Here is a 26136-nt window from a genome sequence, read left to right as displayed (position 1 = left end):
AAGGACCTTGGAAAACTCCTGCACTCCACAGCACTCCTGTGACAGTGTAAGAGGAATTAACCTTATTTTACCAATGGATAAACCATTGTGAAAGAGAAAAAAGGAGCAAGCATTCTCTCTGCCTAATTTTGGGTGCCCACTGCTTTCCAAATGGATCTCTCCTGTCAAATGAACACATTTTAACATGAAGCCCGATGAAAAACTCCTATTTCTGACACTAAGTATTGTAACTTCACAGGCTCTGTGGAGACTTGCCATGTAAATGTACATGCCATGTAAATCCCAAGTAATTGAAATCACTTATCAAGAATCCTACACCAAATAAGTAGTAAAAGCACAATATTTTACTTTTTCCACCCCAGTGTTTATTGGCATTGTCTATTAGGCACACTGGTGTACTTAAAAGCAGAAGTAGTGACTTCCATCAGGGCTGAGGTTTCCCTCTCTCAAGTCAGAAATCTGTTATCCTAGTGAATGTTACAGCTAGCAACAGTGACTACACCATGACCATAACCATAACCATAGCAGCAGAACGTAGCTTTGCATTAAAAGACTGCCTACCCAACCAATACAGCCTGCTCAACCTAGGAGAAAATTTTCCAAATCAATTTTATTCCTTTTCAGGGCATATGAAATACATAAATTTTCCCCTCTGACTACCTGTCTTAGATATAGATTGCCTCTCTCATAGGACAAGGAAGAGCTGAAGTGCAAGAAGTGAAGTTTTCCTAGTGGAAAAACATGAGCTATAGTGTTAGATCCATTTTAAATATTCAGGATTCAAAGTGAAACATTTGGGATTTCCTTACAGTTTATGAGACAGAGTAAATTACTTGAGGTTGTCGTATACTACTGCAGCCGAAGTGCCTTTAGTATCTGACCTCATTCATTTGAACTTAGCTTGGGTGTCTTCACTACACTGCACTTTGCAATGCAAATATACCCTGATTTGATTACATAGAAGCTGTTCTGCAAAGATATTCACTGACCCCACTAACAACTGGTACTGCACTTCTCTGCTAAGGGCACAAATAAACCCGTGAGTATTTCTTTGGCCACCTCACAAGGAAATAAATGTAATGCTGCAGTAATTTAGGAGCAAATTGGCAAAGTTGTCAAAGTCTCAGACATTCACACCTTCTCCCTACCAACCATCATATCAAGCTGGTTCCTGCAACTAAGCTACAGCAGTGCTTTGAAGAGTATGTAGTGATGTCATGTCAGTTTTTGTACTTGCCACGAAAACAAGCACTGGAAACTATGTCATTTGCATGTCTGTCAAGAAGAGGAGGAGATGCAGGTTTGAAGAAGTGGCAATTCTGAACCTTGGCTAAAAAAGCTACTCTCTCCTTTTACTTTGGAGCCTTGATTTTGCCTTGCCTTCACAGATTACGGTGTTGCACATGATGAATAGCATATAGCAAATTAATATTTAAGAATTCAGCACCGAGAGGTAATTACTCAGCTAGCACAGGCTCACATTATTGATGTTTGGCTCCTTAAGAGGTTTTTTTTGGAGTGCCTATAAACTAAATTAAGACATTTAAAACATTATAGTATTGCACATCATTAGTTTTTCTGATCTGCATATTTTAGCAATTGTTTATGTTATGCAGCATGAAGAGCTGTTTCTTGCAAGTTATTTCTGAGAAAAGCTTGGACTCAATTATCTGTTTGTAATGTCTGATAAGAGAGAAAGTACCCCCTATGTTACTGCAATGGGTTGCAAGTAAATGTAAAAAGTACCGCCTTCATGTCCTCTAAAGGTGTATACTGAATCGTACATTTCCAAAACTCTGGTTTTCCTATGACCGCAGTGCCCAACTCCACATCTCTCCAACACTCTAGAAAACATCAGAGAAACTCTGTGGGATCTGTTAAACGTATCAAAGTACAGGACACATTCCTGAATCAGCGGACAGTTGCCTTAGATTTAGTCAAAGACTGACTTGTCAAGTTGCACCATCTGAAGATTCCAGAGTTAATCTTGCTAGGACAAGAATGGAAAGAACGCACTACCTGCCAGGAAACTTCAGTTGATACAAAAAGTTATACCCCTGAGCTCAGAAGTATGGTCTAGCATTAAGACATCAGACCTGTTTTCCACTCGATTTTGAGAGACATAAAGGTTTGGGTAAAGGTTGGAGGATTCCAGGAAGCAAGAATGGAGTTTTGTTAGACTGGAAGTATCTACAACACATTCAATAGCCTGTGTCCAACATGAGGACATGAGAATGAGTGCCACAGTTAAACATCATTGCTTCTCTGGCATAAAGAAAATCTTTATAATGATAACACACCTCTTTGAAGAAAAAAAATGTCCTAAGAGCCAAACCTAGATTTTGTCCCCCTTCCTCCTCCCTCCCGAAGATCTAAATAGCATCACAAATTCCAAATCCTCTAATCCAAGGAGTTTTGTCCTGGCTTTTTACACCCAAAACTTATAGAAAAATACATTAGGTACTCCTTCCTTATGAGGTAAAGTGAAAAAAACAACCCAGGAGAGATGTTGGTCATAGAATTGTGGAGAAATTCTATGGTAGGGACCTCAGGATGTCATCTAATCCAAGGCCCTGCTCCCACCAGGGCTGGGTCTGGAGTTTTATAAGGTGGACAAGGACTTTGTCTAGTCAATTTCTGAAAATTTACAAAATGGAAGTATTGACCCCTCTCTTTTTACTCTTTTGCTGCATCAAAAGAAGCAAGGCCAGCAGGTCGAGGGAGGTGATTCTGCCCCTCTACTCTGCTCTCATGAGACCCCGCTTGGAGTACTGCATCCAGTTCTGCAGCCTCCACCAGAAGAAGGACATGGACCTGCTGGAGTGAGTCCAGAGGAGGGCCACGAAGGTGATCATAGGCTGGAGCACCTCTCCTAGGAGGAGACACTGAGAGAGTTGTGGTCCTTCAGCCTGCAGAAGGCTCTGGGGAGACCTTATAGCTGCCTTCCAGTACCTAAAGGGGGCCTACTGGAAAGCTGGGGAGGCACTCTTGATCAGGGAGCGTAGCAATAGGATGAGGGGTAACAGTTTTAAATTGAAAGTGGGTAGATTTAGATGAGCTATTAGGAAAAAATTCTTTACTGTGAGGGTGGTGAGACGCTGGCCCAGGTTGCCCAGAGAAGCTGTGGATGCCCCATCCCTGGAAGTGTTCAAGGCCAGGCTGGATGGGACTTTGAGCAACCTAGTCTAGTGGGAGGTGTCCCTGACCAGGGCAGGCAGTTGGAACTAGATGATCTTTAAGGTCCCTTCCAACCCAAATCATTCTATGATTCTGTGATTCCATGTGCTACTCAAAATACATTTAATGCCCCAGTTAACAAAGGTGTTTTGGGAACCTACTTTATTTGCATGCATGGCTGCTTGTGTGTAATGCAACAGTTTAAAATCAGAATGATATAATGGCTCCAAAAATACCAGGAGCCAATTAATACCATTAATACCAATCTTTTCAGAAGGCCACTGACAACTAGAAGAATGTTTGAATTTCCCTGCGCAGACCATGATGCATTGAATCAAAAACACACAGACACTGGTCATACTTAGTTGAATGAGAGAATTAGGATCCTGAGGCTTTATGTGGAGTAGTCTTGGGTTAGAGCCAGGTAGAGTTGGAATCACATTTGGATTGATGCCACAGGGCAAGAGGACTGCACAAAAATAATTACACCAACAATATTTTGCACTGTTAAGCAACAAAGACATGATTTTGAGTGTATAATGCCTATTCACTTGTAATTGATCCAAATGGGATCTCATTCTTCATGAAAAGGGCTTGGAGAAGGGCCTGACAAATTGTCAGCTTTGTGCTGTACCTACATATGTTCCACAGCATACAGGGGTATAATCTTAAATTAATGCATTTTATAACTCGAGCAAAACTCATCTAGTTCTGTGGTGTAGAACTGAATGGCTGCACTTGGCAGGCATTTGTAAGTGTTTAAGCCCTCTCTTTATAGTCAAAATAACAAGACTCATCAATCCCATATTGTGCTCTTTGCAAAAAACAAAACAACAAAAATTCTGAAATTGGAAATACCATTTGTGAAGCAACCTTGCATTACACAAAGGCCTTAATTGGCCTTGTTAAATTTTATCTGAATAGATGTACAACCAACAATTCAGTAGAATTCTCTACACCAGCTATTAGTCCCCACTCAGCCTATCAGCGTACCAAGTGCTGGTTTATTCTATGTCCTGATGTTTACCTGTGAAAGTTTCTGTTGTCATGGTAGTTTCATAATTACATGTTGTGACTGGGGAGAAAACTAATAATAAAAAAGACACCTACGCTTGACACTGGTGCCCAAATGAAAAGGAAAAGATCTGTGCATCTGTTTTGTGTTAAATGGTTTGCCTGAGACACAATGCAGGTTCACTGGGGAGAGGTGCAGGAGCTGCAGGACAGTCTGGTGTATAATAGAGCCATCTACCGGAAAGCCGCTGCTGCATGCTCCTCTTCACCTCACTCACCTGCTTTCTTTCAGCCTCCTCAAAATTAACCCCTCAACATTTACATCCATCTCTTATTTGCTGTCCTTCCTTGTGCTGCAAGGTACAGGCAAATACTAAATCTCTGTTGCTAGTTGCCACCTGTCTAGTACAGGAAAAAGTAAGAAATCTCTGTGTTCAAGCTGGGTTTGCAGAGTAATAAGGTAAGTAAAAGACCCCCGTCTTTTGTGAGCTGGTAGTTTACTTAGGTATATGTCCTGCTGCTGGCCACACTCCAGTTAAATTTAAGAAAAGGAAGTCAAAGCAGGAGAAATTTGTTGTGCTGCAAGACTGTCGCTTGTTTCTACATGAAAATGGAAAAGTTTATCTGGTTTTTACAATGCACTAAAACTTCTTTTATGATGGTTTGATTCAACAGTGCTAAGAATCATTTTTGCTGCTTGGTTATAAGAAATATTGAGTAATCTCAGCTCCTACTGAGGTGGGATTTTTTTCTTATTCTTCCTTTTTTCTGCTTTTTTTCCTGGGTTTCTCCTCTTTTTGAGAGCTGTTTGTCTGCTTTGTCTGGGTAGCACATGCTACTTTTCCCCCAGAAACTATTACATTTCCTGTAGTAATTTAAAATGAGGTCTTAGATTAAAAGAGTTATGATCAGCCAACATTTTAAAGACAGACAGAGTTGCATTTGCATCTATCTTAATCAAGGTGCTCGGTAAGTGAAACAGCACTCCTAAAATTAGGCTGATTGCTTTTCATGTCCTGCAAAATGACTTAGACAGACAATAACTGAAAAATTGTTCTCTAATCTGCTTTGATAATACTTTTATATTTGAGCTTACCATTGCGTTTGTGTTTCCATGCAATAAGCCTTCACCCTACAGAGAGGAATAGTTGAAGAGGTCAAATGATGCTGCAGTGAATCAGTGTAAACACACAATTATTAATGTTGCAGAAGGTCTGTGTTCTTCAGATAACTGAGGAAAGAGCAAAACTGTAATTTAAACACAGTACCACATAGCTCATCAAATTCTAATTTTAAGTAGTATATGTAATATACATATGTGTTCATAATAATATGTGTATATTAAGTATTATATTTAGTATTACATGCTATTCTTTTTTAAGAATTTTATGGAACCCACTGGGACAAAGTCCTCCTCTGTGCTCAACCTAAACTCTTGCAGACTGTAAGGGCAGCTGTGCCAGGATAAGGGCAAAGAACTGCAGGGTTTGTATCAATACAAATTGAAAAAACATAGAAGTTTCTATAGATGCAAGATAAATAATTATGTTCACTACGAAGCTGCTTTTTGGACCCCACACCAATCATAAGGACCTTGCAGGAGTGCACATATCCAAAAGCCAAACTGGCACAAACCCAGAGATTGAACCGATAATCCTGCTTTACAGCTCAAACGGCAGGTACATCAAAATAAAGGAACACACACTATCAGTGAAAAGTTTTTTTTTTTGAAGGTGCATTTTCAGAAATGTGTCAATAGTCCATTAGAATGGTACATACAAATTGCCTGGCAGCTAGTGATTGCCTACTGCAGGCAGTCGTCAATTAGCTCTGTTTAATTTGCTTATTTACTCTTGAATTTGACCCTTTAGAGTCAGCAGAGAAGCAGTATCTATCTTACAAAACCTATATATGTGATCTTCTGCTTGAAGAGTGTAGGCAGTACAGCCCTGCTATCAAATGTGGTCATAAGTCTTTCCCTCTGAACATCCATGAGAGTGTAGCAGTCAAATGGGTTGAAACTGAGGACAACTAGGATGAAATCTAAATTGCAGGAGTGAAGCAAGGTTTTCTGTGATGGGAGCTTGTGATGCGAGAAGTGGTAGGTGTGCTCTCACAGCATTTGGAAAGGGGAGTTCACACTGCTGAGGAGAGCTGACTATCAAATTTAAAGAAATAGTAACTATAGGTTACTCTCTTTCCTCCCCTCCACTGAAGGAATGTGTCCCCCTGTCTTTTTTTCCTCCCTAAGCTTGTTCCTACCGCAGATGATGCAGTTAGAGGACAGCTGTCAAACTATCTTTCTAAATGAAAAATTGTTTCTTTCCAACAAATCATTTAATCTTCAAAAAAGCATCCTTACTTTCACTTCATGGAAGGTTTTTCTTAGAACCATTTTACAATCATTAAAAAAAAGTATTTTATATTTTTTTTCCTCGCTTAAATCCTGCAATCACAATGAGCTTGTAATTAACCACAGTTGGTAGAGGATATGTGAAACTATTATGCTGTACTATAAGGACATACACTTTATCAAGGCTTGAGCATAGTCTAATTAATAGAGATCGCATGCAGCCCATTAATTAACTCAACATGGTAATCAAACATCCAGAAATACTGCTTAACTAACCCCTGGTGTACCCAAGGGCAATGCATTCACTGAAAATGTGGTATGTCGTATTGCTGCATGGAATACAGCAGTGTTACCTTTCAGGGTGGGGTACTCACAGGTTAATTTGACGGAAACTATACAATAGCAAAGAATGTATTTTTTATGTGAATTTAAGTGCCCATGAAAAACACTGAATTAGCCTTAATGGAAAGTTAAGGATCACCACCTTCATTAAATCACAGCTATAGAACTCAGTTCCTGTCCTATGTTGCCCACACTGATCTAGACAGATTACATCAAAGGATGACAACTTTCCCAAGTGCAAATCGTCTTATTTATTTGACCTATTTACAGAGGCTTGTGATCAGGGTGAGCATCTAGGTATGGTTATCTCCCTGCTTTAGCTGATCAAGGATACAACTGCACAAAGATTTCCTGGGCAGCAACCCCCACCTACTCATCTTCTTGCAGCGGGGAGTAGGACAGTTCCCGGTGATTCATGTCAGAGCTCCACAAACAGCGGGCGCAACTAAATGGGCAGCATGGAACAAGAAACCATAGGCAGAGAGACAGAGTTGTTCAAGCCAGCACTGAACATTTTATCTGTTGGAGTCTGAAAGTTAGGCACCTGTTTAGAATACCTCTAGTGATATGTAGTAATACAGATATTTCTGGAAATTATGTTAGCCTATCTATCTCAGGAACTGACAATGAGATGATCATCCTGGGAGAGGCTTAATTATTTCCATTGGACTGTAGAGAGAACCTGTATTTCTAAATTAGACCAGATTTACCTTATACATGGGAAAATCAAATGGTATAAATTCTCACTTGAGTACATAAATGTGACTCAACAGTGGCTACCTAGTAATCAACAGTAGCTATTATCGTTTTCATAGAAATTACAAAAAGAATCCATGCTATGTTAATATTTAGGTCATCAGTTTGTTGCCAAGTCCCTTGAATCTCCTTCGTCCCCTTGGCAGATTGCTGTTTCACTAGTGCTATATTTGGGTGAATCATAACTTAAAGGAAACCATCATATTCCTGTTTTATAGGATCTCTCACACTCAGATGAAGGTCACTAAAAAGACAGAACAAAACAAAAATAACTGACCTAAAGAAAAAATTAATTCTAAAGCAGTTTCCCCTGGTCTGATTCAATGTACTTATATTACTAAGTAAATCAAACAGTAATAAAGCATTGTCCTCTGACATGAAATCACCATGCTATAATTCTGCTTCTAATCATTTATGGTGCTAGGAGACAGTGAATGCTATCTTTGCAGGCTGTGATCTCATTCAGCCTCATCGAGTTTTCATACCAGAAGGGAATACTACGTTTATCTATGTGACTTCCAGTATAATCCAGGTCAAAATACGTCACTTGGTAACTCCTGCTTCTTGATCATATTTTGTGGCAGGAATTAGAACAGATAGATATTAGAAAGATAATAAAATTAAATAATGAAAAGTCTTCTATAGCCCTCTGCAGTTCATCCCAAAGTTTGGCTATTTTTTGCGTGAAATTTTAGCATCCGAAGTCTGACCTGAATTTGTACTGGCTCCAGTTGTCTCTCACTGGGTCTCACCCTCCTTTCAGTTGCTAAGTATTTTGTTTCAGAGTCAACACAGGTCAGTTATTTTTCCACTTACGTATAAGCCAGATCTTCAATTTGAATTAGTCACTATAGTTTAAAATTAGCTGGATCTTATCCTGACTTTGCTTGTTAAGGAAACGTCTGCTGTGCCTCATACAGCCTGTCCCCTGATGTACTTTAATCAAAGTACATCAAAACCTTCATTTCAACCAGATTAATATGTTGATTACCCTGAGTTTTCCACATCAGATTCTTGTATGTGTATTCTGAACCTTTTCAGAAAGGAGGTAGTGGTGAGTTGACCTTGGGCTGCATCCAGACACCCACCCAGCCCCTCTCACTCCCTCGCTCGCTTCCAACAGGATGGGTGGAGAAAATCAGATGAAAAAGCTCACGGGTCAAGATAAAGATAGGGAGATCACTCACCAATTACCATCGTGGGCAAAGCAGATTTGACTTAGGGAAAATTAATTTATTGCCAATTAGAATAGATTTGGATGGTAAGAAAAAGACAAAATTAAAACCACACCTTCCTCCTCCCAGCTCTTTCCCAGGCTCAGCTTCACTCCTTCATTCCCAGCTCCTCCGCCTCCTCTCCCCGAGCGGCACAGAGCGATGGGGAACTGGGGGCTACACTCAGTACCTAATGGCTCCTCACTGCGGCTCCTTCCTCCTCACGCTTTTCCCCTGCTCCTGCCTGAGTCCCCTCCAAGGGCTGCAGCTTCCTTCAGGACATCCCCGCCTGATCCTGGCTGGGGTCCTTCAGGGGCTGCAGGGAATCCCTGGCCCAGCACACGGAGCCCCTTCTTCCTCCTCCTCCTCCCCTGGGGTTCACTCTGCTCTCTCACATTTTCCCCCCTCACTCCCAGGCAGCGTTTTGCCCCTTTCTTCAACACCCTTCCACAGAGGCACCCCCAGCGTCGCTGAGGGGGCTCAGCTGTGCCCTGTGGTGGGGCAGCTGCGGAACCGCCCAGAACCGTCTGGAACCGGCTCTGTCCAGCACGAGGCAGCCCCGCCCCGCCTCACGGGGGCCCTGCAGCCTCGCTCCAGCACTCGCACACCAACGCCCTGCACAGAAGCTTTAAGAAAAGAGGCACAGTTTCCTCAAGCTGATGGGATGTTCCTCTGCCAGAAAATTAGTTCTGCCGTTGGTAACGCAGTACAACCTGCCTCACCCTACTTCTCTATTCAGTCACGCGTCAGCCTCCTCAGTTACCTCGTTACTCTGAGCGGTCACAAGCAGTTGGGTATGTGCAATGTCCTCCACACTGTTTCAGGTTAATTCACTTCTATGATGCAGCACTTACTGGAAAAATGCGGCCTAAATTATAAGGCTAGGTCTTGTTATATTTAAAGCAGACGTTGGACAACTTCCACCCCACCACACAACCCTGACTTGCTCCTGACATCAGCCCTTTGCCTCATTAAGGCCTTTGCTGGAGTTTCTGTGCCGAACCCTAGCGAGAACCCAGAGGAACTGGAAACGATTCCTGATTTAGAGCTCCCTTCTGCAAGCTATCATCAAGACAGTTTGGGAGCCGTTTAATATGTACAACACCGATTTTGTATAGCGATAATTGTTTTTAATCAGAATGTTGTGCAGTACTAAGTCAAACACATTACAGAAGTCTAAATATATTATGTCAACACAGCTACTTTAAATTAAGCAGAGCTAGGCCCAACTCAAGAGCTCCATGGAAAACCATCATTCATTAGGAGGTAATGTTGATTTAGCTGTAACTATCTTGCCCCAGAAGAACCATTATCCTAATAATGTTTCTTGGGATGGATCTACTGGGATGGAAAGAGAGGAGGTTAAGGGACTGTGGCCCCTCTGTTCACTGCGTGGTGTGGGGTACTGCCTTTCTGATAGGGTACAGGATGCAGCAGCATTAGCTACATTCAGTCCTGACGATGCTATCACTGTTATTTTTTCAATAGCATAGATAACAGACGTCATCCCCGCGTTGTCTGCAGTAATTAAACATCAACGAACCTTTCCTAAGTGCAACCATGTTATTGGGGGAGAGGGACAGTCTTAAAAGCTGTCCAGGGTTTAATTTTGTAGATATATTGCTTTTTAAAAAATGGTTCATAGAAAAATTTCGTATGGGCAATAATGGACTCATTTGTCAAAGGTGCTGATCAATGGAGGTAGCGTCAGAGCAGCAGAGCCTATACAAGCTTAAAAGAAAGAGTCACCAAGCTACAGTCAGCCTCTGCTGTTTCCCTGCCCTGAAACAGAGTTCACTGCTCATTCATTCCTGTGCCACTTATTTGCAATCAATTTAAACTGGGTATTAAAAGTTGTAGATACTTTTTTCTGCTGTTCAACATGCAGAAAACGGACACAGAATAATGAAAGGGGACGTGGCAGGAGTAAACAGTCTCCTGTCTCCGGCCTTTCTTTCTTCACAGTGCCTTTTGCGGTCTCATCAGGTAAAAAGGGAGGAAAAGAAAAGTAAACCATTTGCTTCAGTTAGCAGGGGGGAATCGGGAACAAATTGTCCTTAAGCACCACTCTAAGTGAATTAAAGTAACTAACTAACCTTAATGATCGCCTTGGAAGAGACAGAATCGTTCAGTATTTTACTGCTTCTTTAATTCTAAATGGAGGAACAAGCAAAACCTGCTTTTCCTCAGGTTCATCCTGTTCACTCTTTAGACCACAACTCTAACAATGCTGTATTTTAGCCCCCACCTCCATGCCCGCCTGAGTCTGAAGCATGCGTAGTCCATCACAATCTCTTCATATTAAAGATGTAATCTTGATTCCGAAGCATTTTAAGAGCTTTATATTTTCCCCTTTACAAAACCAATGCAGACCCTCTCCCAGCAAAATATATAGTGTCTTTTTCAACAAAACCAGAGCAAATATGGACATTTTCAGACCATATAAATAATGGAAATGAACAAAGGAAACATAAAAAATGGCAGCGTAAAAGCTATTTCCAGATATTATTATGTTATGTATTCATAAAATAAAACTTCTCTTAGGCTGTGAAGCCTGAGCCTAATGATATAGGTGTCTGAAAGACCTACCGGAATGGAACATTGTGTGGCTTGGCTCTAGAACAGAATTTTCACCTGTCATTATTACTAATCTACCAGAGCCAGCAGCTCAAGGGGCAAGAACTCTCCCTAGCCTTCCTCCCTTCCTCATCCTTCCTACAGAGACCCTCATGATGCAAAAAGCATACTGCAGCAATAAATTCCATGGTGTCCTTCACATAATGCTCTCTTTTTCACATGCCACATGCCCATGTTGTCATTGTTGGGCAGTGAAGGATGAGAGTTCACTTTAGCAAAACTTGCACGCACCGAGAAACAATCAGTGACTGCTACATAAAGCTAACCACATTACAGAAATGAACTTCCTTTAAGCCCGAGAGCATGTCTCCTTGCATAGTAATTTGTAACAAAACCATTCAACAACATTATGGTTACGGCACATTTTCATTGAACTAACTATATTTTTTCAGGAAAAAAGCAGAGACTCCAAACAGTATGGAAGGAGCTGACTCTCAGTCACCTTCACCGTGTGCAGAGAGAATCTGCACGAATGGGAGACAAGAGAGAGTTTGTACCCAGCAGAGCCGTTCTCCCAGGCCGCTCCTAGTGATAGGTTCAGTTTCAACACGGCAGCAGGTCCCTACCTGCTGTACCACAGCTCTGTACCTTTCACCGAGAGGACTGTGCTTTATCAGGCAGGGAGTGCCGTGAGCCCAGCATCCTTCTGTGATCTCCTGCACAGAGCTGTGAAATCGTACACACAAACCACATTTTCCCCTGTGTCAGGCCTTCCAGATCAGTCAGCAAAAGAGGAGACTAGATTTGCCTGTTGTGTGACAACTGTTCAACAGGCAAAGTGGAGGATTTAGCTGGAACTGTTAAAGGCAACTCACCATCACGTTCTCCCCATCCTCTGTGATCTTTTACAGTCTCTTTCTCTCATAGGCTCGTGGCTTTGGACACAACCCAAGGTGCACCATGTGTGTTGAGGCTTGTGCTATTTTGAACAGTGAAGTGGAACCACCCACCACCCTGGATAAAATTCAGATTAATTAGGACCCCTCCAGTCTCTGCTTTCTGATGATTAAAGGCTAGAGATAGCCTGTAGAGATGACACCTGTCAGCATGAGTTATTGCAATACATTAACCACACATTTAGTGGGGGTTGGTTTGTTTTTTAACTAAAGGAATCATTCTGTTTAATTCAAGCAGTTTTAATTACCACCAGCATACTTCTTCAGCATAAGAAGTTATTACAAAGCTATAACCCATTTTGAAAAGGGAAGACAGCAAGGCCAAATTAAACTGGCAGGTTTGGAAATTTAAATTCAGTGGCAGTTCAGGTTATACACTACACTTAGGTAAAAAAGCCCTAATTCTATTTTAAAGGCTCATTTTCCACAAATGGCTGAGCTGTTTAAGTTAAAGTGAATAAATACCTAATGAGCCATTAAAGTCTATAAGACTGTATGGCCTCCAGGCACTGGTACCTGGATTCAGCCAATTATAGTTCCATAAGATAAAATGAAGACATCAGGTTGTTATTGGAATATATAAAGGTTGAAGACACTGTTAATAAGTCACTACAGGATGTGATAAAATTGTTTAAACTGTTTAAAAACTCTCAATGTGTTTTGCTGGACGCATTTTTACTGCTAGGTTTTTTCCGCCGTAAAGTCTAATCCTTTCTTTGCACAGCCTTGAGAACTACACTCCGCAATATTACATTAATACCAAAATGTGATTTGTTTCTACATTACCAAGTTTTTAGCCCGTACTCTGGAGGTTATGAAATATTAATGGTGGCAATTCCTCAGCCATGGCATAAAGAGAATAGGAAGGAAAAGAAAGAAATTAAGGAAATACCAAATTTTTTAAAAAACCAAAGCAACCGTCCAAGAGGAGAGTCATAAATAGTGAAAGCTGTATTTGCCTTTAAGGAATACTAATCTTACGGAGGTTTTCCACATACAGCTCCTATATATCTATTCTTACATTTTGCCAAGCTGAAGAACTCAGCTTATTCATAATTAGAATTCTCTTGTGCTGAATCTGTTTATTAATCTTTAATTATTTCCCCCCACAAAGCTAAGCATATAAAATTTGACTATACAATCCAAATACATAATGAGAAACATGTGAAAAATCACCCTGAACACATAGGCACCAGTCCTGCAAAGATTTGTGGATATGCATAATTTTCATCCCACTGGTTTAAGCTTTCCAGGGGGAACTTTAATTTGTCCTCTCACTGATTCACCCCTAAGACATGTACTCTTCAAGTACCTCTGAAAGAACTTACGTGTCTTCTTTTAAGCTTTTCAGTAACATAAAGCCTGCCAAAAGTCAGACCTGGCTAGACTTTTGACTTTCAGACTGATCATTTTGGCATTTTCTATACTCTCTCTGAGCCTGTTTCTCTGTATCCATCTGTCTTCTCTCGGCATTACCTGGAAGATTTTTGGGGCAGAGACTGTCTTTTTTATTGTGTGTCTGTACAGCACTTAGAGCAATGGCATCCTAATCTCTCTCCAGGGTTCCTTGCTGTTACGAAGCTTAACTAACTGGTATTAAGGCAGGGCATCAGGGGGGCCGTTAATGGGACAATTCACAGAGCCCAAGGTTAAGCATATGAATAAATATGTACAGAATAAGAGCCTGCCTGATGGAGGCCGAAACATGCCATTCGTTAAAGACACAAAGCCTTCTAACATGAGAAAAATATCTCACTACAATTTTCTTTATGACTTGCTCTCCTATGACTTAAGTATCAGTTATTTAAAAAATTGTGATTCTGTCCTAGGAACTACCATATAAAAGCCATAGACCATTGTATATTTTTACAAGCATATTATAAACCTCCCAGACTGATCAAGGTTTCTGACAGGCACATTTACACATTTTCATCCCCCTTGCTTTCCCACATAAATGTACTGAAGGTTAAAAGCACACAACATCGCTATCATAGCTTTATTTCCCAGCAGCATAACTTGCATAAAGACTTATGTTCATGCCCTGAATTAGGGAGCATCTCGCCTTATCCCCTCTTGTGCCCTGAGCAGAGCTTCGGGCTGGTGCTCCTGAATTATCACCTATGACTAATTCGGTTTCCCACTCTCACAGTTCTATTCTGTTTTGGCTCAAAGTCACCAAAGGGGAATAATCTTTCCACTAACTTATAGGATCAGATCCTCAGCTTGAGTAAGCCATCGTAATTCAAGTGACATCAACAGAAAAAAGGAGTATTACATCACTTCAGGGGCCAGCCTGTGGATCCTCAGGACAAACTAGCACAGTTGTTGCACCGAATCATGTAACTCTGCCTCAGTGTTGCAGCGTGAAATCTTACTCCTTATTTCCCATGCACGCATTCCTTATCAGTTCTGCAAAAGGTGCCTAACTCCAAATTTACTCAAGCTTGTAAAATCTGAAATATCATAGTACAATAGAAATTCCAGGTCCCCATGAGAATGTTTTACTGTTCAGAGCTGCACCTTGCCAATGAATGTATGTATATTGATGCCACAGGCGGGAATTTAATGAAGCACTTCAGTAAACATGCAGCTCTTCATGGCTGTGCAAATGAAGGGCTTGATAACACATCCTTGGAAAATACAGTACCAATATTCATCCTATAAGATGGCTTCATTGATTTGAATCTCCTGATTTTATACCTACCCCTCTCATTAATAGCTTGTGACAGAATCCCTGACTTCACAGTGGTTTTCTTTATGACACTGCAGTCTTTCCCTTAATGGCAACTCACCAGCTCTGCATTTGTTATAGACCCAAAAAAAAGAAGCAGGGGGAAAGAAGACATAGTTAAAGTTAGACAACAAAGCAAATAAGGAATCTGACAGTGTGAAAAATGTATTCTAAAGTACTGAAATCATATCTCAGACAATAAAGAGACTGAAAGTTGGGGTATTTGACTACTTCCAAATTACTTTTGCATGAGCCCTGCCTTTTTGTGTGTTAAAGATTGCTCATAGCTGCAAATTAAATATTTCAGGTATTATAGATAATGGAGACCCAACATCCTAATGGCACTTGGAGCCATGACTATGTAATGCAATCTCCTTTTTATTAAGGGAGATTATTTTCTTCTTTCCTGATTATATTTCCTGGTTATTTCTTTGTCTTTTATTTACTGTTACTATTCTATATTATAAGCATACTGTTAGCTACAGGCCAAGAACATAATTTAAAACCTGCTTTGAACAGCTGTATGCTTGTTGGCCTAAGACGTATTGTTTTATAAGTCCCAAAGTATATTAAATATGTATAGGTGACAGGAAAAAAGTGTAGCTTGGGTTTGGAAGTGAACACTGGTGGGATGTGTAAATTGTTTTAAAGATTATTACGAATATTTTTTGTAACTTAAAGGATAGATTACCCATAGGTTGGATGTAAGGGTAAGTAAGTTTTTATTTATTTTTTTTTTAAAGGGTTCATTCTTTGCTTAGAACAAGTGGAATAACATAAGTGGCATTTAATAACAATACAGTAAAATGCATGTTTAATTTTCCCCAAGAAAAGAAAGACAGTCTTTTTTAGTTTTGCAGCCAGGAGAAGAATTTTAGAAATTAAAAGATTGCAAATAAAATAGTAATCTCATAGAGTCTAAACTACAATTGCACTACAATTTACCACCATCAAAAGAATGTAATGCGATAATTACCTGGAAAACCAAACTGAGCTGGCTAGGCAAAACTTTCCCATCTGGAATGGAAGTGAAATAAAAAGAAATAAATTACTATGTATACTAAAGACTATGCTGCAGATGAAGGCCTCAAATTCTCCTGCTTAAACTGTTTCCCTGCTTTGTTGGTGATCTGCTTGAATGAGGCACTGGAATATTGTCAGTTTTGGACCTAACAAGCCATCTAGATCTAGAATACCAGAGTAAAACTCTCTTGTGTTTTTTTCAGTCTCCAGCTTTAGCAGCTGAATCCATACTTCATGATGCTGCTTCTTTTTTAACTTAACGACAATGTTTTGAAGTTATGTAGCAGCTTTCATTCCAGGATCTCAGTGTACCATCAAACAGCATTTAAGTGAATAAGAACAGAATGCTACCCATTTTGCAAAAGAGCCAAAAGAGATTAAATTATTTCTGAGAAATCACTCAGCAAATATTAGCCAGAAAGAATTGAGGAAACAAAACACCCCCATGCCAACCTGCGCCTGGAAGCCAAGGAACTCAGCAGTCATCATTCCCATGCTTATGCTCCTAAAACTAGATTTCAGTGCTTAGTATGTCCATGAAACGGGAGCTCGTATTTGCTGGATGAAATGCCCGAGCAGTGATTCTGTATTTAGAGTGATTCTGTATTTAGAGTGATTCTGTAAAACTGAACCTTTAAGAATACCATGGGCAGAAAGGTCTTCAATTATTTGCAGCGTAATCAAGAATGTCTGTCCTCAAATCCATTACCTCTCTTGAGCAAGCAGCTGTATATTTTCAAAATGCCAAAGGAACAGAAAAGAAAATGACAACAGACATATTCTCTTCAGATCTAAAGAGATACTGAAAAGACTTTTAAAACCAGCATTTTAATGTGTTATTTACCGTGGTTTTTTTTTCTTGAGAGAGCTCTCAGAGAGCTCTCAAAGGATAATGTATATTCCTGCAACCCCTGTTTTCTTTATCATACATAAAAAAATCTCCTCTGTGTTTTGATGTTTACCAGACTAGGCAGCAGGTAAGCCTGGATCTCGGCAGCATGGTGGAACGGTTTGGGTGTCTAGCAGGAGATGAAGGCCAGTGAGGTGTTTGCTGTGCTGTTGACACAGAGCACAAAGATCAGTCTCACACCCGAGTGCCACTTCAGCCTGGAATGAGAACGAATTGCATTCTGTGACTGCATTACTCAGCTGGTGCCACTACCAGAACACTTAGAAGGATGGATTAGTCCTCGTTATCACTCTGTCCCTCCAGCCTTCTGTTCAGGTGGACAGACGCTATCTGCACAGACCAGGTCCCAGCAAGTCTGATCCAGATGGTGCAGATTTAAGATTCTCTAATCTCCATTTTCCCTCTCTTAATTAGTGAGACACCTTACTTACTTGTCAAAATATTTGGACCTCCAGACTAAAACCTGAACATTAGATTATTATTGATACCATATACACTACAAATGTCTCTTCTAACTATGAACTAATGAAGAAAACAGGGTCACAAAGATATAAATGAGGAACTGAAGATTTCTTTTTTTTTGTCCTTGGATGTGCTAAATTTGCTCAGATATGACAAAAGAATCTGCCTGTCCAGACATTTTTTCCAAATCTGTTTTAAGCAGAACCATCTCACAATGACAGAAAATAATTAATATCATCATTTAACTTAGCACCTGTCAACTGCAATCCACTTAGAGCTGTGCAATGTTTCACAAGCTTTAAATAGACTGAACATTCCTTCTTCGTGCATTCTATATTGCAACCATTTTGCAAAAAGGTCAGTTGAGACACAGAGGGATTAAGACTAACAAAATACTGATTTCTGTGGCTCAACTGGCCTGCTTTTTGGGGACACCAAGAAAACACCTCTCTTCTTACCCCAGTTTAAGTTGTAGCCTCTGACTGTTGTGCTTTACAACCTGTTTATTAAGCTGGACATCTACAACTGGTTATTGGTGATTGCTCAAAAAAAAAAAAGGGAACAGCTGAAGTGAATCCAAAGGAAGTGGGAGACTTGAGACCTGAATCTTAGTTTCCACATCTAACTACAAAACTAACTGCTCTGGCTCCTAAAATAATATTACAAAAAGGTTTGGAAGGCCCTCTGAACTTAAAATAAAATAGAAAAGCCAAGGAGAAAAATTAATACACTTAAATTAAATATGGCAACAACAAATAAAACAACAGAGAATTTGTTACACACTATGGATTCTGACGGAAAGCATTACACCCATTATTTCTTATTATTGCTCCAGGAAAGAAATTCACAGTGAAGGCAAAAAATGAAGTTAGCAATGATTTTTCACTCGTGGGATAAGTTAGAAAGAAAAAAAAATGTTGCCTGGAAGAAGAAAGAAAGGATTATCTATGTTTAGATATTTAGCAAGACACTTGTACCCGCACTTATGCTGCTATAGGAAATCCATGAAACAGCACTTTTACACTTTTTATAATTTTGTCTTAATATATGAAAGAACTGTTTAGTCAAGAAGTAGTAAATTAATGTAAGTATTATAGCTAAAACTGCATCAGGCAGCAAGAGAGTATCCAGGATGAGGTAAACTCTTTCCAGTCAGGCTAAACTTTTGTCAGGTGGGAGCCAGGTATTTGTATCTGGGTTAATTACTGGAGTGATTGCGTGCGCTCTGTGTGTGACTCTCTCTTCCCAGGAGTTTATTGTTCCTATGCACATTTTAAGCAAAATATCCATATAACCTTATTCTCTGTTGCTTCTATCTTAATCGAGGAAAGCTGAACAGCAAGGCTCTCTAAATATCTGCTGGTTCACAGAGGCCCAATAACACTAACAGAGATTATCTGAATAAAAATGTCCATGGAATAGGCTGGGGTCTCAAAGAAAAGCGAGCAGATGGGAAGACAGACAGCAATGAAGAGGTGTGCCATAATAAGAATATGAGAAGTTTTCAAACACAGAGTGGAAGGGGAGGGAGTGCAATCAGAAAAGGTTACGAAGTGTTAATTTTAACAGGAGTTCAGAAATATCATAGAGTGAAAAGTCAAGAGTGATGACAGCATTTGTGGTGATAGCATTCATTAGATCAAAGGTAATATTACATGAAGCAAAGCATCAAATATCATACAAAACAGTAGGTACTGAAATGCAAATAATTAGTAAATAGAAGAAAGGCTAGTGGAAATAAAGAGAAGAAAGAAGAACATGTGGACTGAGCACACTAAGCAGAGAGCAGAATAGCTAAAAACCCAACAGAAGCCAGTGCAAAATGAGGTTGCCATTTAATAAGTTTGCACCAGCTGTTCTGTGGAGGATGGAGGGATTATGTTTGTTATTTTATAAGCTCAATTGCCAAATCAAACCTTAGAATCTTTGGGTATGTTTGTCTACTGCAAACAAGGATAATAGTAAATCTTTTGCAAAGGCATTGAGATAAAGGAAAAATGTGTTTTCTGCCTCTGAAGGTGGTTTAGAAAGGATCAGAAGCCTTAGTACCTACCAGTCTAGAACCCTCCCAGTTTGCCAGCAGCCTAACGCTATACTAGGGTGACCTGTGTCAGCATATGGCCAGGTTTTGCAAAGGATGTGATACAAACTCGAGCTCCTGGCCCAGCGGTGCTGGCCAAGAAGGAGACCCAGCAGAGCCCTGGGTAAGGCACTCATCCGAACACATTGACTCTGGCTTCATTGCTTGTCCCATCTGATCATCTTCCTTTTGCAGAGGGAAGAGAATGGCAAACATGGATTGCCCGTGTTACAACTGATGGGATGTCAGCTTGCTCTGATCTGAAACTGTTTAAACACATGGCTCCAGACTTGTACCCAAGTCAGCTCATCAACAAAGCTTATGAGCCTCAACCGATCATTTCACTAATATGCCTGCTCAGTTTCCAAAATGGAGCTAGCTCACATCTGCCCAGCTTGGAGCACAGACAATGGAGGCTGGCTTTGTCTGATATAATTTGATACAATGTTGACACAACCTGTAGTCTTAATTCATCAGGGTACATCCGTAATTAACTCAAAGAAATGGGCTTAAGACTCAACACCCGCATAGCTTGTTGCACTGGAGCTGATAAAATGAAGAATCTGAACGATCCCTTGACAGTGCATTTAGTCTCACCTAGACCTCTTTCAGGGGGTTGTTTGGGAAATATCTCGTGTTAAATTATTGATCATATAAATAAACAGAGATGGAGAGAACTGATACACTTCCACAGTGAAAACAAAGAACGGAAAGGAAGAAAATGGTAAAGTATAGAAAAACGGAGGTTTGAAGTACAGACATTACCTATACTAAAGGATATTCATGTTATTCTCTGACAGAATAACAACATTATGCCTTCTGGCTCATGTTAATACTTTGGTTAAATCCCTTAAGTAGATTAGAAAGAATTACAGATGCTACTGGACGAAAAAATCTATGAACAGGTAGAGTGCACGTTTTAGTACATATAGCTACCAACAAAGTACTGTCGTGGTACAGAAAGAAGTGAAGAAGCAGAATTACTTGGATTCATGAGGGGGAAGTTAGTAAGAAAAATTAAGGTTTGGAATTTTAAGCTTTACATGTTCCCTTCTGATGATCTCTATGCTCAGCTGCTCCCCATCCCTTTGGACAAATTTCACGATAAATTCCTTCTCTTAAAAAACAGTAACCCCAAGCCACTTAAGAAAGGATTGCAAAAACTATCTTCACGCTGCTTTTTCATATCTTCATGTGTCTTAACGTGTTTTTTCCACTTACTGAGTTATATCCTAGCCAGGGTAAACTGGGAAATCCCACTGAATCAAAAAGGTAGTGCTATTTCCTCTAAAGGTTCCTCTGATTTTCACTCTATAGCTGGCATTTTTACAAACTAAACATATTACATTCTTCCACACTTCTTTATTCATAAGAAAGGCTTCAAAATATAACCCAGATCACTCCTATAATAATCTGCAATAAACATACAAAATCTGCGCATGTACTCATGTCCTCTCTAGAATCTGAGAGATGTGGATGGGTTTACCATGAAGATTAAATGGTTTTTGTTAACATTCAAAAGATATGTTTTGTTGGTGCCTCCAGACATTTTTCATTTTCCACTTCAAGCAGTATTTATCGGACCTCCTCATGCTTCTCTAATTAGATTGTTTGCCCATTCGAAATGCACAGCAACATTCTACTCAGAGAACAATACATCCAGACAAAACAGCACCTTGTTTAAAAATACATAAGTAGGCTTCTTGTTTGAGCACAGAAAAAAACATTTCCAATTCCTCAAGAAAAACTTCAAGGACATCAGAAGATCCAGGGCAGACTGATACTGACCCAGCAGACACGAGACCTGTGGTAGGTTTCACTTTAATCCAGTTTTCTCCTACAATCACCTTTTGCTTACTCTCCCGCCTCGATAACTTTATTCTTGGTTTGAAATGTTCCTAGGACCTCTTTGCTATACCCTGAAGCTTCTCTACTCTCTGAGGGGCAGAAAAACACCTGAAGCACCAAACACAACTGAAAACACACAAACCACAGCCTCATTATTCAGGGGGGAACATACATCCCATAAAAGTGATTAAATATACTCAATAATTTTCCAGATGACACTGCATTACTATTGCACAGGAAAGATTTGCTGTCTGAAGTGCTGTATAAAACAATTACTAAAGCGAGGTGTAAGAGTAGCAATGCGGTATTTTACAGTGCACAGCAAAAAACTGCACGTATGAGAGAATTTTAAAGGCTACCCCAGAGACTGCAAACGCTGTAACAATCCATAGACAGCTTTGGGGGAATTCCACGGAGACAGCCTCTTTGAGGTTTGGGGTAGAACCACAGAGAACTGCAAGGGAAAGGTGACTATTGGTGTGAAAGGAGAACAAATGGGAATATCTGGATGTGGAGGCACCCACAAGGAGCACACAGCAGGTCTCAGGGTGGCCTGTGTTCGTGGCATTCAGATTAGCAGCTCATCAGGGCTCCAAAAGGGTTAAAAAAAGGTATGTTCAAAACCTGCAGGTGGTTACCAGTTTAAGAAGACCCCAGGAGACATGGGAGGGACTTGACAGCTGGTACCTCCACATGCATTTAAAATAGTAATAATCTTTAAAAAATTAAAAATAACCAAATAAAATGTTGTAGTAGTTGTTGTGATTATTTTAATTGTCCATTTTACTGCTGTATTCCGGCATGGGTGTTTGCTATCCTGTTGATAAAATGTTGCAACAGTATTTTGTACAGAAACTACAAAAGAAAATCTGGATCAGGACTTTAATCCTATTACTGATTATGACTATTTTCTGATTTACTTGGATTAGTTATTCTGCAGATTTTCCCCTCAAAATGTCTTGATGCCTCTCATTGCTGGGACATGTGTGACCACTCTAGGATAGTCTGTCACTCACGGAACAATCTTATGAAATTTGCTTGCTGTGTACAGACATACCCTAGTGAGAAAAAGGTAAATATCATTTTTCCTTTCTTTTTTCTCCTTAAAAAGGGCAATTCCCTGGAAGTTTGCCGTAATATGCCATAGTTTCATGTGAAGAGCTCAGCTGAGACTGTCGTATAAGTGTCAGTCACTTGATTGACAGCATGCGAGGAAGCGGGATTTTTTTCTTCCTCATTCCAGTGAAATCCTGATGACAAATTTGTGCTTATAATGCCAGACATCTGTAGTTAGTCCTCAAAACCAAAACATTTTGAGGACAAATGTGTTGTCTCCTCCTATAAAGAAAACTAACAGATCAAAACTGGAGGTATATCCCTGTAAACCCCAATAACTTCACAGGCCATTTTTTTGAGTGCGATGATTAGCATGGAGCTGTCATTAAGTGCATTACTCACCAGTTAACAAAAGTAAAACATGGTTTATTTGAGAAAGAAGATATCTCTTTAAAAATAAACTGTTTTGTTTTTTAAGAGTATCTGTTAGAAATCTGGATTTTTGAGAACTGGAATTCACCAAAGACATTTTAGATGTCAACGTCTGCCCGAAAAGCACAGCTCTGGCACTGAAGCATAGTTGTGAAAAATGTCCCTTTGGAACTGGTTCCTGAGGACCTTTGGGCCGTACGTACTCAATGTACCGGCTGCCCAGCCTGTGAGATGACGCTGGGATCTAGAAATCAAGCCTGACTGGTTTTGCATCTGTTCAGATGCTTCTAAGAGTGAACAGACCTGTACGCATGTGAGTACCTAAGCCGTGTATTGGTAATTCCACACTGCCTGAGGAGCTGGATGAATATAGACTTCAGAAATCCAGGTGGTAAATCAGTTGGAGGGGAGCAGCAAGGACCTGGGGCCAAACAGCAATACATCTACACCAGGAGGGTCTGTCTGGCAAGGAAAACTTGAAGTTGACTCCACATAGGTGATGCTCCGCTTAATTTCAAAAGGGTCCTTGTAGACACAGACCATCTCTGCTCTACGTTAAGTCAGGATTTGATCCACGGGGCCAGGATTTTCGAAGTATAATAATAAGGGCTTGTTCAAACAACCTTTTCCTGCTCCAGCTGTGCTGGCTAAAGAATTTATTACCTGAAGCCCCTAGCTCTATGCTGGTATCCACTTGCCCCTTCTGACATGCCATCTGGGGAATGCTTTTCTCACAATGAACTGGTTTAGCTCAAATAGTTTAATTGCCAGGGAGGTCTTCAGAGCCCTGAAATATGTTTGTGAATAATCCCAGCAGCCATGGAGCTGGAAGGTCTTAGGGGGAAGTAACTGCCTGAAGGGATGAGGAGTGATGTGGGTGGATCGCACCTCGAGGGAAGAGAGTGGGCAGGCAAGTTGTTAGGGAACGTGGCATCCAGCTCCCATGAGACTTCACTAAGGTTTAAGGTACCATTTTTAGGCCCAGTTGAAAATGTCATTCTAACATGACATTCTAGTGTTTCCATTTTCAGTTTTACTGCTCATCTATATGATCCTGAGCGTGTGGGAGAAGCAACATACAAGTAGGAATAATAGGAATTAATCACTCTGTTAAAATAAGTGCATAAAATGCCGGCCCTATTGAAATTATATCAAAGCACTTTCACCAAGGGCAGGACTTCACTTACTGGATGTACTCTGGCATAAAGCCAGCAGCAGTAGATCAGTGTCAGGGTAGCTACAAATGACTGCTCTGGCAGTGATGGAGCACAAGCACTTTCTATTTTTTTAGTTTCCTTATTCCCATTAACTCATGCAAATGTTGTGCCTTTCTGTGTCTTTTTTGCTTTAGCAACCTCAGTTAATTCTCTGTTAACATAGATTTTTTTCAGTCATCCTCAGCAGACATTTATTTCATCATTTCTTTTTTCTTTTGAGGCAGAGGGAAGAGAGAGAAACAAGCAGTGATGGAAAGAGATTAAGAATGGCAGAGTAACAAAGCACAGCAATGAATACTGAAGCTACCTTATTCTTATATTGGAACCTCATCAGAAGTAATAGACTAAAATGTACAGTACGGAAACATTCCAAAAGCAGAAGTGTTTGTAAACTCTTCAATACACTTGTCAGGTAATTCTCTGCTGTGCGGCATTTGCAGATGTATCCTTGTAACTGTGTCAGAACAATGGCCTTTGCATATGCCACGACTATGTTTTGAACATATTTTTCAGACATATGCCATTCAGTGGTTGTTGTTAAATGCTCCATCCATAAACCATTATGCTCCTCTATATCGAGGTTTCACTGCAACAGGCAGCTGTTTGACAGAGAATAAACTCCTGGGGCCAGCAGCAAATCAAATTAAATATATCTCCACAGAGCTATCATAGGGGGTTGCATGGCTTGATAGGCTGCATCAAGAGCAATAAGCACACAAAGGAAGAGCAAACCTGAGATAAATCAAGATAGACCAAATGAGCAAGCAGACAGACAAATCACTATTGGCTCCGTGAAAGTCATTAGGAGTTTTGATGTTGATTTCAATAGAACCAGTGTTTCAGCTGCCTATCTGTGGGCAGGAAGTTTTTAGTCCTATAAAAGTCAGAGAGATTATCTAATTATTGTTCTTTTCTCTGCCGCTTTTATAAGCTTGGTTATGGGAAATGATACTCACTGATATGCCAATAAATAAGCTGAGGGGAAAAAAAAAAAAAAAAAGTGGAACGTGCTAATAATTAAGACTTGGTTCACTCTTTTCTAATATTTATTTTCCTGACATAAACCGGTAACCACCCTAGAGTTCAGCACGGGCTAAAGAAAGAAAATGGCTTGATTACTTCAAGGAACAGACTCAAAGATGCTTTCATCTCAAACATTGGGTTATTCTCATTAAGAACTTTTCTACAAACAAGACAATATGAGTGTTTTCTTTCATCCTGCTTTTTTCTATTATGTATGCATCAAAGCCTATGAAATACATGCTGGTAGTATATACACACTCTGCGTTAGGGAGAGAGGAGAAACAGCAAGAGAAGTGCCAACATAGTGAATAAATTCCTCTTAATAAATGGCATTACATTAACAATGGCCTAAGCATAGAAGTGTGCACTTCTGGGAAGCGCAAAGTGCTCACATTGTATCTTACTTCGATATATTTTATATGAAAAACCTGCTCTTTCAATACTTGCTTTCTCAGCCAGTTGTTTCAGCCTGAATATACTCAAATCCTCAGAATCATTTCCTCCTGGAAAAGAAATGATAAATCTATGTAGAAGTGAGAACAACCTTGTTCTGTTTTAAAAGCATTCACTCCTACATCATTCATTCTGTTCATGCCCTTTCTCACCCAACATTTCACAGGCTCCTGATCAAACTGTGTAATGGGGGTCTACAATAGCCTTTTTTGTTTTTACCATTTTTCTGAGTGATACCATCTAATCAGATGCATAATGAAAAACAGAGAAAGGCACCTATGCTGCTCTGACTCACAGAAAAATTCCTTACAATCAAATATAACCTTTGTTTTTCCACCATGGATCTGTCAAGCATCCCTCTAAAGGCTGACTGGGAAAAGGTGGGATGGAAACAGTGGGCAGACGTCCCTAATTAGGCTAGCCCAGTATTATTTTCAAAATACAGTACATTTATTTGCCTGTGTCCATGCTGAATTAGTCCATTCAGCTTGAAAGTTCCTGTGCAACCCTTA

General features: G+C 40.1%; 1 long non-coding RNA gene across 5 annotated transcripts in view; it reads left to right on the top strand.

Annotated features, from left to right (window-relative positions):
- LOC141741776 (uncharacterized) overlaps positions 1–26136 on the top strand; it is a 77269-nt gene that overhangs the window by 21301 nt on the left and 29832 nt on the right. For 3 of the 5 annotated variants that reach the window (XR_012586466.1, XR_012586464.1, XR_012586462.1), the window contains exon 1: positions 9525–24560. This is a non-coding gene — a long non-coding RNA (uncharacterized LOC141741776). Of the gene's footprint in view, positions 1–9524; positions 24561–26136 lie in introns of those variants that run through there. The other 2 variants (XR_012586465.1, XR_012586463.1) reach the window with 2 other exon arrangements.

The sequence above is a fragment of the Larus michahellis genome, chromosome 4 (genome assembly GCF_964199755.1).
Source record: "Larus michahellis chromosome 4, bLarMic1.1, whole genome shotgun sequence".
NCBI classification, from domain to species: domain Eukaryota; kingdom Metazoa; phylum Chordata; class Aves; order Charadriiformes; family Laridae; genus Larus; species Larus michahellis.
The sequence above is the reverse complement of the archived record's forward strand: the minus strand, read 5'-3'. Positions and strand labels throughout refer to the sequence as shown.